Below are 13,753 nucleotides of genomic sequence, written 5' to 3'. Positions count from 1 at the left end.
TTTGCTCTCACTTTTCTCTCCCTCTCTCTCTTTTTTAAAAACATTTTATTTATTTACTTGTCAGAGAGAGAGAGAGCAGCAGGCTGAACAGGCAGAGCAGGCAGAGGGAGAAGCAGGCTCCCGCCAAGCAAGGAACCCATATGGGACTCAATCCCAGGACCTGAACCCTGAAGGCAAAGGCCCAACTGACTGAGCCACCCAGGTGTCCCTTTTTTTGCTCCTCTTAAGAATGATGTTTTTATTATTTCATCATTTAATGCATAGTTTTTGGTTATATTTGGTTTTTAACCCAAATGTAAATCTTTTTTTTTTCCTCATTTGCTGTTTTTTTTTTTTTTAAGATTTTATTTATTTGACAGAGATCACAAGTAGACAGGCAGGCAGAGAGAGAGAGAGGGAAGCAGGCTCCCCGCTGAGCAGAGAGCCCGATGCGGGCCTCGATCCCAGGACCCTGAGATCATGACCTGAGCCGAAGGCAGCGGCTTAACCCACTGAGCCACCCAGGCGCCCCCTCATTTGCTGTTTTAATGGGTCTCAAAATTCTGGGACAGACTTTTGGTCAAGTTGTTTCCATTAAAAAGTACTAATTTTAAAAACCAATAACTTAAAAACTGCCACACACAAAAAAAACCAAATGGACTGCAAAACAGTCTTTCCTTCTGAAGATTTTATGATGCCTTGTTATCATTAGCCAGTCTTTTACTATTAAAATTAAATGGCCAGTTGACTCAAACAGTTCTGAGACTGTTCTTCCATCACTGATTAAGATGAGGTTGGCAAATATTGGGGATAATATTTATTTAGCCTTCTGAGCTTTCTGGACAGACTTGGTGACCTTTCCAGCTCCAGCTGCCTTCTTGTCCACTGCTTTGATGACACCCACAGCATGGACAGCAAAACAGACTAGAGGAGGATAGTCAGAGAAGGTCTCATCACACACAGGCTTTCCAGAAACCATATCAACAATGGCAGCATCACCAGACTTCAAGAACTTGGGACTATCTTCCAGCTTTATTCCAGAATGACGATCTATCTTCTCCTTCAGCTCAGCAAACTTGCGAGTAATGTGAGCTGTGTGACAATCCAGCACAGTTATATCCCCAGCACTGATGTGGCCTGGATGGTTCAGGATAATCACCTGAGCCATGAAGCCAGCTTCTTCCATTGGTGGATCATTTTTGCTGTCACCAGCCAGATTGCCAGGACAGACATCTTTGGCAGATATGTTCTTGACATTGAAGCCTATGTCGTCCCCAGGAAGAGCCTCACTGAGAGCTTCATGGTGCATTTCAGTGGACTTTACTGGACTTTACAATGTTTGTTGTAACATTGACTAGAGCCAAGTTGACCACCAAGCCAGGTTTAAGAACACCAGTCTCTGCTTGGCCCACAGAGACAGTATCAATACCACCAATTTTGTAGATGTCCTAGAGAGGCAGACACAAGGGCTCATCAGTTGGATGAGTTGGTGGCAGAATGCAATCCAGAGCTTCAAGCAGCATGCTTCCACTGGTGTTCCCGTCTTTACGGGTGGATTTCCATCCCTTGAACCAAGGCATGTTATCACTTGGCTCCAGCATGTTGCCACCGTTCGAACCACAATCTGGCATAAATGCTACTGTGTCAGGGTTGTGGCCAATTTTCTAAATGTAGATACTGACTCCCTTAACAATTTCCTCATATCTCTTCTGGCTATAGGGTGACTCAGTGGAATCCATTTTGTTAACACCAACAATTAACTGTTTTATACCCAGTGTGTAAGCCAGAAGGGCACGCTCATGGGTCTGCCTGTTCTTGGAGATACCTGCTTCAAATTCACCAGCACACAGCAGTGACAATCAGGACAGCACAGTTAGCCTGAGATGTGCCTGTTAATCATGTTTTCGATAAAGTCTCTATGTCCTGGGGCATCAGTGATGGTCACATAGTACTTGCTGGTCTCAAATTTGTCAGGCAGATAGCAATGGTGATACCATGTTCATGTTCAGCTTTCAGTTTATCCAAGACCCAGGCATACTTGAAGGAGCCCTTTCCCTTCTCAGCAGCCTCCTTCTCAGATTTTTTGATAGTTCTTTTGTCGCTCTCACCAGATTTGTAGATCAGATGGCCAGTAGCAGTAGACTTGCCCGAATCTATGTGTCCAATGACGATGATGTTAATGTGAGTCTTTTCTTTCCCTTTTTGGTTTAGGTTGAGCAGTGGTTTTCACAACACCTGTGTTCTGGCAACAAACCCGTTGTGAAAAAGCCCAAATGTAAGTCTTTGCATTTATCTCTGTTAAAGCTCTGTCCTTATCATTACAGCCCACACAGTTCTAGGGAATGTGATAGATTGTGACAAATGCTTCAGGATTACTAATAAAATCCAACATAGTTCTCATACCTCCCAGCCTGCTGATATCTGTAAATTGACCTTACCACAACTCTAATACGCATTTAATAGCTGTGCTAAGGGTTTAAAAATACTTTTTCATCTAATCTTCCAGATATCTCAAGGAAGATATTACTATCCTCATTATAGTGATGAGGAAATGGAAGCTTAGAAAATCTAAATGACATCCTTGGTGAAGGCTGGGATTCAAACCTGGGTCTGCCGGACTCTCAAGCTTAAGTTCTTAAACCCTTGGCCACGTCTTTTCAACCTTGCCTTTGCATCAAAACCACCTAAGAACTTTACAGAGACACAACAGCCAAAACCCCATCTGACAACATTGTCACAGTCTTGCTGTAGAGGTGGTTTTGGAGAGCAGTAGCGAGACCCACTGCTGCCATGTTCTGCTGCAGTGGAAGGACAGGATCTTAGTGGGTGCCACACACTGCCCCATAAAGGTGACAATTAGCTGCTAATTTTTACTTTTAGATCTGGCCATATAATCAGTTTTGAATCTAAATAAATCCTCCAACCCACATTTCTTCTTTCTCATAGTGTGTGAGAGAATGTCATGAAAGACTTGGTAAAATTTATTCTCTTGGGGGGCACCTGAGTGTCTCAATTGGTTAAGCCTCCAGTTCTTGATTTCAACTCAGACCATGATCTTGGGGTTATGGGATCCAGCCCCATATCGGGCTCTGCACTGGGCATGGAACCTTCTTAAGATTCTCTTCCACTCCCTCTGCCCCACTGCCCCACACTCTCTCTCTAAAAGAAAAGAAAAAAATTGTTCTCTTGGAATTCTTTTTTATCGTTTTCAAAAATAGGGGTATCTTTCTGAAATGTTTGTCCTGGGAGCAACTTTCTAGCTATGCCACTACCAGGGATCACATAAAGAGCTAAAAAATTCTCTACGAGGTGAAAAGAGCTCAACATCCAAGGGGAATATTGACTTAAAAATCATATAGTCTTAGTGAGAAGAGAGGCTTCCACTCTCTGAAAGACCCTAAACAAGTCACTTTATCTCTCTGGGCAGGCAGATAAATTTCTCAATTCTATAAACCTAAGAATTTTTCTTTTCTTTTCAGGCCACCTGTCTTCCATATCCAAATCACTTTTATTTAAAAAAAAAAAAAAAAGTCCCTTTGTAGAGGCTGCTTTCTGGCAAACAGGATTGAGCAAAGGAATGTAGAGAAGGTCCAAAATAGCCAGAGGCCCCAACTGACCAATAGGTTATTTACACATAGGCACCATTACTAAGAAAAGGAGAATTCCATATGTTGCCATACCTCTTTATCTTCCCCCTTGAAAAATGGCCCCCACCCAGTGGTTGCAGACAGCCCCTCCATGGCTATCCTGTGCACAGCTCCCTTTCTGTGTATTTGATAAACTTCTATCTCCTTTGTTCTGCCTTGGGTGAACTCTTTCGCCTCCTGTGCCCACGGATCCCACCTGATCTTCACCCTGCATTTCGAGGCCCCCATCCTATCAAGAGACACCCATTTAGACACCACACCTTCCCCCACAAGGAATTCTGAATATTCACTTTTTCCTTCCTGCAAACAGGCAGTGGCTGGTAACAGGCACCATGTCTGGTTGAATAAATAAGTATTATAAAATATAGGAATATAGAATTATAGATTATAGAAATATAGAAATATCACTCATTGCAGTGAATACCTCTGCACTGTTTCAGAGCTCATAAAACAGGCATTTTTTCTCAGAAAAGCGAATGTTTCCATTTCCACAATTCAGGTAGATGATTTTAATCTTAGCTGTGACATGAAAGATGACTCTGCCATTTTATCTTTTTTGTGTGGGTCTGTGTTCTGGTTTCTACTCCAGTAACAGGTTTCATTTTCAGGAAAAGGGAACTTGCATGGTGGTTGCTGCTTGTGATCTCGGCCTTTATATTCTAAGCAGATTTTAGATTTGCCATCGACTCACAACTATTTTTGATTCCTTTTTAGATATTAAAAATAAGGACTCTCCAGCATATTTTGCTTGTAAAACAGTAGCCATTGGAACGCAATTCTCCCTCACTCTTATGAGAAAACTTAAATCCCTCCCTCTTATGAGAAAACAAGAGCTGTAGTTCACTATTTACTTTGAAGGAGTCAGTATGAATTCAAGTCATTTCCTATCCTGCTATCATCTGCTCAAAGACCTTTTGCAATGGGTCTTATGTAAGAAGGAATGCAAGAATTGCACTGGTGAGTTGGTTTAAAGATATCATTAAATTCAAGTTAGACCTGAATCTCAGCATCAATTTGTGAGTGGAGAAACAGGTATAAATGCATCAAATGTTTCAGAGAGAAAGAGAGCTAATAAGTGAGAAAGACCGTACATATTTGGGTCCCAGGCTACTCCTTTGGACTCCTCTTTTTCCACTGCCCTCTCCTTCGCTGTCCTCCAACCACATTGACCTCTTTCCTGGTCCTTGAACTTGTCAAGCCCATTCCTTTTTCAGGGTCTTTGCCTTTGCTAGTCCCTCCGCCTGAAACTCTCTTCCCATGTAGTCACACGACTGGCTCATTTTCATCCTTTACATCTCTGCTCAGATGTCACTTATTCTGGGAGGTCTTTCCTGGCCACCCTCACTAAAATAGCACCCTGCTTCCTCACTTTCTTATTCCTTTACTTTGTATTATTTTTCTTAGGTGCAATTATATCCTGGTATATGATACAAAGTATATTTGTCACTTTTATCCGAATACATGCTCCAGTAGAGCAAGTGGAATGCGGGTTGCAATTACTTAGCAGCATCCTGGGAGCCCTTGCAGCCCAGCACCTGGTAGATGCTATGCGAATATTCGTTGAACGAATGAATGGGGCTTTGGGGAGGCGGTGGGCTCTTTCTCCTCATTCGCTGGGTCTCGTCGCCAATCGGCGAGCAGCTGGGCGCCTCGTGCCACCCGCCCCCTTTTCTTGGGTTGGAGCCAGGCGCTCGGGATTGCACCTGCACAAAACTGCGCCTGTGAATGTTGCCCCAACCCTCGGCGCCACTTTCCCTCGGCCGAGAGGCCTGGACTGGGGAAGGACAGGTTTGCCGGACGCGGACCGTGGAAGCGAAAGCAGAAGGGGAACCAACAGCAGGGCACGGGAGGATGGCGCTGTGGTGCCAGGCTGCGCGCAGGGGGCGCCTTCCCGACCCGGCTGACTCATTCCCGGCCGCCTCCACGGCGGGCGGCGGCCACACACACGCCCGTCTGGGGAGGGCCAGGCCCAGCGCCGGCGCCGGGATCCTGGGGGCTGTGGGGCCCAGGGTAGCCAGCTCCGGCTCCATTGCTCACGCCCGTTCTCCCAGGGGACGCCCCGGGACTCTCCGCGCGCTCCCGCCAACTTCCCGAGAAGCCCAGGTTGTGCGCGGCCTGCCTCTGCCTGCCTCACAGAGCGCGCGCGCACGCCGGGAGAAGGGCAGCGCGGCGGCTCGGCGCACGCGCGCACGCGCAGTCGGGGGAGGAGGGGCGCGGTTGGGTCCCGCCCCCGCCGGTGCCGCGGGTCCGCCTCAGTCCGCGGTGAACCGTCCGCCCGAGTGGGGGCTGACGCCGACGCGAAGAGAGCTTCCGAGCCAGTGTCGCCTGAGGCACTGAGAACACGGGGTGGCCCGGGAGAGGGCGGAGACGACGCCTGTGACGACAGGCTTCCTGGTTGCCCAAAGTGGGAGTGGTGTGCGCTGGAGGAAGGAGAGAGGAAGAGAAGCCGAAGGGGGTAGCGGCGGCCGCGGCCAACGGCTTCCCTCCGCTCTGACAGGCTGGGCCGGCGCCCGGCGCGCTCGGGAGTTGCTGCCGCCGCCTCGGCCGCTCGACCCCGGGCCCGGACTCGCGGCGCGCCTCGGGGCGGAGAGCTGCTGCGGCCGCGCGGGGACAGGCCCGGGGCTCGCCGCCCAGGGATGTGAGTGGGAGCCGACTCGGCGCGGGAGGGCCCGGGAGGGCCCAGCCTGGCGGACGCCTGGACCCCTGCCCACGCCGGGGGCTCCGCAGATCTCGGCCCGCCGCGGGCGCCGGTCGGAGCAGTCCCTGCGGGCCTGGGGGCGCGTCCTCGCCGCGGGATCGGGGCAGCTGGTGCGTGCGATCGCTGCTGGGCCTCTGGGTGGGGGGCAGCGGGCGTCGGCACACCTCCCTCCCGCCCTCTAACCCCGGCTCTGCCCCCGCTGGAGCAGTGAACTTCTCGGCAAAAAGCCTTGCTCTTGGGAGGGGAAGCCGGCCGCGGCGTGTTCCGCTGTTGGCTGTTCGCATCCCTGTGTCCCTCTCCCCTGACGGCTCTTTAAAATGTTCTGGACGTCGGAATGGCCTGGAGGAGAGCATCTCTTTCCCCCGGATTTCTGCGGTAATAACGGTTGCTTCTTCTTCTTCTTCTTCTTTTTTAAGGTTTCAGAACCTGGCGAGGGAACAAGATGTGAACTGTTGCGCTCCTGAAGAAAAAAGGCCCTTCCTCGCCTTCTCGCGAAGGTGGGTTTGCGACCCTGGCGGCGGGGCTGTGCGGCGGCGGGGAGGGCGAGTGTGGGGAAGCGGGAGTGCGTGCGTAGGACGGCCCGGAGCGTGTGTAGACAGGCCGGGCTCCCTGTGGTTCAGCCTCTGAAAATGGCAGCGCGGAACTTAGAATGTTGGTCCGGGAGGGCGATTCGGGGGTGCGTACTGTTGCCCGCTCGGATCCTTTAAGAGATACCGCTGCTTCGTTCTCCTCTGATCATACAAGTAACAAGGCTTCGCAGAAGAAGAGACTCCGTCTCCTCGAGCAGCCAGAGATTGTTGATCTTTCAAGGAGGAACGTTTTCAAGGAAGGGATACCAAGTGGGAGAACACGTTAGCTCCTCTTGCTGGGCTTTCTGCTACCACGCTGAGTGCTTCCTGGGTGGTTTTATCTGCCCAAGTTTGCTGTGTCGGTTGAATGTACCCAGTTTGCTTTCCGGTGGTGGTTAATCAGTCAGCAGAGACGCGTTTTCTTTGAATGAAACGACAGAAGCGGCTGAGTATGTCACAGAGGGAAGGAGAAATGTGGAGAAGGAAACTAGAAGTGGGAATAAGAGAGATGACAGTTGCTTTTGGTTTCTTAATAGGTTATACAAGTGAGTCATTGCTAATGCAAATAGTCTGTGCAACACCCAGCACATTTGAAGATGAATAATCACCTTTTGACCTGTCTTTCCCCACCTCACTCACCTTTTATCACGAGTGTGGACATCGCTAGCTTGCACGTGCAACATGTCTGTTAGAGAAACACCTGCAAACTGGATGTCCAACACTTGCCTTAATAGTACGTGTACTTACCTGTAGAGGAAAGTTACAGTATTTGCTGACTACATGAGAGTGTGAAGCTTTGTTTTTGCTCGAACTGAATGTCCTGTGTTTGGAGTTCATAGCATGTTAAAATTAAAATTAAAGGAAACAATAGTTTGTTTTGTATAGTGGGTTTACCTAGTGACAGAGACAGGAGTCTCAGTTATGGGAAGGGAACATGACGTCTTTTCTCTACTTCACCTGGCTGTCGCTGAAAGGTGGGATGCTCTTGAGGCAGAATAGGGAAGCACTGGCTCTGGAGTCAGATCTGGGTGTTCCTGCCCCTTCATAGTCGTATTATTTAAATGTCTTTGAGCCCCGCTTTTCTTAAAAGGTTGCTGTGAGGATCAGTAAGATTGTGCAGGGGAAGGCTTGGCTACTGTTGAAGCCTGGGCTACTCTCAGGGGCCGGACAGGCAAAGATTTAGAGAAAGGCAGTATCACTCCGCATGAGGTGGTCTGCCAGGGACCAGTGATTCTTCCTCTTTAGCAGAAGGAAAAAAAGCACTTACAGTTCTTGAACTGGTCAACTAGGTCTTCTTAGAGCCTTTTTATGGGAAGGTTCCACTCTTATTTCTACTTGACACCCCTCCCCCCACCATCGTGTGGCCTCTACCAACTATTGTGCTGCCCTCTTGTGGTTAGCTGTGCTAAAAACTTTCTTCTGCTCTCCCCTCTTACATTTTGTTTTCCCTCTTTTTAGGCCCCTTGCCTTTGCTCCCAGTTTCCCAAACTGTGCTGAGGTGCCCAAGAGAAGCAGTGAACTCAGGCTTGGAACCATTAGTTTGAGGAAGTTCACAGTTTCAACGTTAAATTGACACATTCTTTTTTCTACAATGCCCTGTCTTTGAAAGCTGTTTTTTTTTAAGAAGTTGCTCTGATAAAAAGCAACTACTGTATGAGGATCAGTGTGATACAGGAAATGAGAGTGTGATATTGTTCAGTTTGATTCCAAGAAGTTGTACAAGGCCGGACAAGAACTAAGTTATATGGATATTAAATAGCTTGAATTCACCTACTCAAGTATTCACACCACTCACAGAAGTGCTGTGAATATATTACTAAAACTAAGAATTCCCTGAATGGAGAAAGTTTGGGAACCCTTGCCTAAGCTTTTGGTTGACTTTTCTGATACGAACAAAATTTTTTTAAACAGAAAAACTGCATTTTTTTTATGTTGGTCACTAACTGATTCCTGTCCCCCCAGAAGTATTGATATAATTATTGATGCAAAGCCAGTACCAGCTGATCATGGCTTAGTATATTTCCTCTCCTATTTAATATCTTTATAACATTTGCCTAGTTCTTTTATTTTATTTTATTATTTTTTTAAGATTTTATTTATTTGGCAGAGAGAGAGAGAAAGCGAGAGAGAGAGAGAGCTAGAGCGTGCCCGTGTGCATAAGCAGGGGGAGTGGCAGGCAGGGCAGAAGTGCTCAGCAGGGAGCCAGATGCAGGACTCTATCCCAGAACCCCAGGATCATGACTTGAGCAGAAGGCAGACGTTTAACCAACTGAGCCACCCAAGCACCCCAAGTTCTTTCATTTTAAAACAGATTCTGTTGCTGGGGCCTGAGTGGCTCTGTTGTTAAGCGCCTGCCATTGGCTCAGGTCACGATCCCAGAGTCCTAGGATCTAGCCCGGCATTGGGCTCCCTGCTCAGCTGGAAGCCTGCTTCTCCCTCTCCCACTCCCCCTGCTTGTGTTTCCTCTCTGACAGTGTCTCTGTCAAATAAATAAATAAAATCTTAAAAACAAACAACAAATTCTATTGCTCACTTGTTATTCTAATCACTTCCTGGTTATTCCAGGCCTGCTTTTCTAGTATTTTGAATGTCTCCTTAAACTCACCATGCCCCAAATGAAAAATTATCATTTTTATACCCTGTTGGAATTTCCTTCTCTCCTGATCATATAGATCATCTGGGATGCCTGGGTGGCTCATTCAGCTAAGTGTCTCCCTTCAGTTCAGGTCATGATCCCAGGGTCCTGGGATCAAGTCCCACATCAGGCTCCCTGCTCAGCAGAGAGCCCACTTCTCCCTCTCCCTCTGCCTGCCACTCCCCCGCTTGTATGCTCTCTTTCTGTCAAATAAATAGATAAAATCTTTAAAAAATAATAAATTAGGTATCATCTTTACCTCTTTCATTCACCTCTTGTGTTAACCCGTTCAACATGTCCTGTCCATATTTCTTTTCTCCCTCATAGCTCTGCTTACCTACTTTACCACCAGGACTTATTTCCTCAGCCTAGAATATTGAAAGTCATATCAGCTTCTCAGAATCCAGCATCTCTTTCTTCTGTTTATCCACAATAAAAATGTCACTAATATTCCTTATTGTGGCATTCTTTTGTCCCCAGATCTTCAGTGGCTTCACACACTCTACCTGTTAAATTTAACTTTCTCTTCTTGGCTCTCAGGAGACTCGGTCATTATTCCCTACGCTATTTATTTGGTCTTTAAGGAACCGCAATGATCATTCTCTGCTGTAGTCTTTCAAGCCACTTTTCTACATTTTCTGATAATAGTTATGCTTATTTCAGCTTTTGACTTCCATTAATGTTTTCCATCCTTTTTCCACCTCGCCCAGTTCTGCTTTTGTACCACTCACTATTCCATAAGAAAGGAGGGCCTCAATCTCATCCGAAAACTTGGGGATGACTGTAGTACTTTTTCCATAGGGTTGTAATGAGAATGAAGTGAATTAATAAATGAAATGTCTTTATGACCGGTGCCTGGCACAGTAAGCACACCTCAAGTTTTAGCTTTTATTATTGTAATTATTAATTTATTAATTATTAATAATCATCATCATTATTACTATTATTACTATGGCTATACTCTCAGTTAAAATTCTTCCTCATTTCTAAAACTGTTTCTCACTACATACTGCTTTTTCCTTTCTGTATTTCTGCTGTTCTTTTAAGTCACAGAGGATCTTCATGTAGTTTATTTATATATCCTGATTTGGTAGTTTGATAATTATTTCCCTAATGTTAACCTTATCTTTTCTTGTTGGTTGTATATACTTTGAGGAACACATACACAGAGTGCTGAACACATGAGGAGCTTTCAGTGAGTGCTGTGTATTAGAAAGGAGCTTTAGTCAATCACCACACAAATATTTATTAATATCTACAATATAGAAGGTACTTTGTTATGTCCAAAGAGGTGCAGAAAGATATAAAATAGGTTCCTTTCATTGAGAACTTAAAATGTAATTTGGAAGATAAGGTAAATAATAAAAGTTATCGATATTTGAGACGACTTAGAGTTGAAGTGAGCAGGGAAGTCTCCAGAGAGGAGGTAAAATCAAAACTTGGCATGATTTTATTTTGCATAAGAGGAAGGACCTTGTACAGGTGGTAAACAGAATCAAAATACGCACGACATTTTCAGAGAACAGTACATAAAACAATTTGAAATGAAGGTTTGTATGGTAAGGTAGTAAGAAATCAGGTTGATAATAGAGATTGGAATTAGATTATGGATGCCTGTAAGTGCTAGGATGGGAAGAATGTACGTTGCTCCATAGGTAACAGAGAAACTTTAAAAGTTTGGATTGAGAAAGAGCATGCTAAAGGAGTATTTTAGAAAAAACTGTGGTACCAGTGCTATGTATGAATTGGAAAGAGAAGTGATAGAGCTGGGAAAATAATCTAGGCCTGGTGTTTGGATTTAGTGAAAACAGGACTGGAGAGATGTCACATAAGACGTCATTATAGACTGGATAGGAAGGGAGCATGTGGGGGGCGGTAAGGGGGGAGAAGAGTAATCAAAGATGACTTTGAAGTTTCGACCCTCAATCACATAAGAAATTGAAGACTGTTGGAATGCCAAGACATCTGAGAACATCTGGGCTAGCCCATGGATTTTGTGCATTAGGATTCTGATGCCCAGAGAGATTTAAAAGTATATACAAAGTTACTCAGCCAGTTAGTGACAAAGAAAGAACTAGAATTTTTTAAATGGCAGTACTGACAGAGATAAGAATGTAAGTATTAGTAGTTGTTTGGAGATATCTAAAGAGCTGGACTTAAATTTGGGTATCTTGAGTTTGAGATGACAGTGGGATAGTCAAGTGAAAATAGATGGCTAGACAGTAGTTAAGTAGAACTCGGTAGAGAAATTTAAGACTGAAATTGTGGTGGTCAGAAAGAAGAGCAGTGGACCTGAAATTGAGCCTTGGGTATTGCCCGTAATTACAGCGTGAAAGAAGAGGAACTGACAAAAAAAGATGAAAAAGGAGCAGTCGGCCTGAGAGGCGAGTGGGTGGGTAGGTTAAGAGGGTGGGAATGATTAACATTTTGATCACTGTTGATCACCTCCAAGAAATGAGAAGAGTTAGAACTGAAAAAAGGCCTTAAAAATGTTCCTAACATGAAATCAAGAAAACTAGAAGAAAGAAGAAAATTGCTTATAGTTTTCCCATGTAGAAATAGCCACCGTTAGTATTTTGTTCTCCTTAGTATAATAGATGACCTTTGGATTTGACATTTGGGTGAGTAATGGAGACCTCTATCCAAAGCTCTTACCACTGGGACTAAAGATGAGAATTTTAGGCATAATAAAGACAGGAATGTATTTTTGACAGTCTTTGTCATTCATCTGTGTCCTATATAAGTAACTGCTATTCCTTGTGGGAATTAGCCTTACAGATATGTTATTTGAATGAGTAGACATTCAGTGGTCTTATTAGACCTTCAGTGGTCTTGCAGGTTAGAAAGGTGATCTCTGGGTGTGTCTGTACTGGTAAAATCTGAATAAAATAAGGTATAATTTCTAAAAGGAAAGAGAAATCCTTGGTAAATAACTTATAGAAGTGAAGGTAGCATGGTTAAAACTGTTCAGATTAGGAGAGCTGGAAAGGGTAAAAGGAAGCATAATCTGTCTTTAAAACCTGTACAGTACAGTTATCAGAGGTGGACTAGGTTGAGAATCCATGGGCTGTTTGTTTTGCCAGAATGCTTATTTTGATCTCCCAAGGACATACTTTAACCTACTCTTTTGCTATCAGTCCTTGGGATTAGGGTATTCATTATTGCTTACTAAAGTGACTTTCATAAATGCTGATTATGAAATAAAATGACACTAGGTAATATTTTGTAATTTGAACATCAGTGTTATGTGAAGAAGTGCACTGTTTTGGAAATCAAGGGGGATCAGGGACTAACTGCTGTCAAAAAGAGTTTGAGCAACTCATGTGATGATTGAACCTTCCCCCCCCTTCATTTGGAAAATGAGAGAATGGAATAAATCTGTTTTTTTGTTTTTTTTTTAAAGATTTTATTTATTTGACAGAGAGAGAACACAAGTAGGCAGAGAGGCAGGCAGAGAGAGAGGAGGAAGCAGGCTCCCTGCTGAGCAGAGAGCCAGATGCAGGACTCGATCCCAGGACCCTGAGATCATGACCTGAGCCGAAGGCAGCGGCTTAACCCACTGAGCCACCCAGGCGCCTATAAATCTGTTTTTTAAAAAAACTTGTGTGTACTTTAGAAATGTGGAGTCACATAGTAAAATGTGAATAAACTTAAGTAATGGCTTACTATGGTTTATAGCGAAAAAACCAGCCTCTTCCTCCTTCTCTATCTCTGATTCCTGCTTTCCAGTAAACCACTTTCAGATTTCCTAAGTATCTTCTGGTGCTTACCTCCATATTTCTAAATAACATAATCCATTATCACCCCTAACATAATCCATTAACACCCCTCCTCATTCTATATCTATGCCTATACTCTGTCCTTTTGACCTTTATTTATTAAAGATTTTGCTTACTAGAGAGAGAGAGAGAGCGCGTGCGCGCACACACACGAGAAGGTGGAAGAGTGGAGGGTGAGGGAGAAGCAGATTCCCTGTGGAGCAGGGAGTCTGACCTGGGCTCCATCCCGGGACCCTGAGATCATGACCTGAGCCAAAGGCAGATGCTTAACAGACTGAGCCATCCAGGCACCTTTGTCCTTTTCCTCTTTAAAATGAATGAATTGGTCAGTGTCATATCTAAGGCTTCTCCACTACGTGTGTAGAGAAACCCATCTCCTTTTGCCTTCAAGGACTTTGCTATTTTATTTCTCCCTCATTTTTTTGCATTTAAAATTTTTCCCTCTA

At 45.0% G+C, this 13,753-nt stretch overlaps 1 protein-coding gene and 1 pseudogene across 2 annotated transcripts in view; one reads left to right on the top strand and one right to left on the bottom strand.

Annotated features, from left to right (window-relative positions):
- Positions 1-520: 520 nt before the first annotated feature.
- On the bottom strand, positions 521-2,205 carry LOC101684573 (annotated as a pseudogene).
- Positions 2,206-5,901: 3,696 nt separating this feature from the next.
- The window catches only part of JAK2 (Janus kinase 2), a 136,128-nt gene continuing 128,276 nt past the window's right edge, over positions 5,902-13,753 (top strand). The window contains exons 1-2 of one of the 2 annotated variants that reach the window (XR_006601953.1): positions 5,902-6,434; positions 6,741-6,821. The gene's annotated coding sequence lies outside the window, so the exon portion shown is untranslated. The remainder of the gene's footprint in view (positions 6,435-6,740; positions 6,822-13,753) is intronic. The other variant, XM_004766178.2, reaches the window with a different exon arrangement.

This window comes from Mustela putorius, unplaced genomic scaffold, assembly GCF_011764305.1.
Source record: "Mustela putorius furo isolate JIRA1106 unplaced genomic scaffold, ASM1176430v1.1 tig00003854_pilon_pilon_pilon, whole genome shotgun sequence".
NCBI classification, from domain to species: domain Eukaryota; kingdom Metazoa; phylum Chordata; class Mammalia; order Carnivora; family Mustelidae; genus Mustela; species Mustela putorius.
Note: the sequence above shows the minus strand (reverse complement) of the source record. Positions and strands in the feature narration are given on the sequence as shown.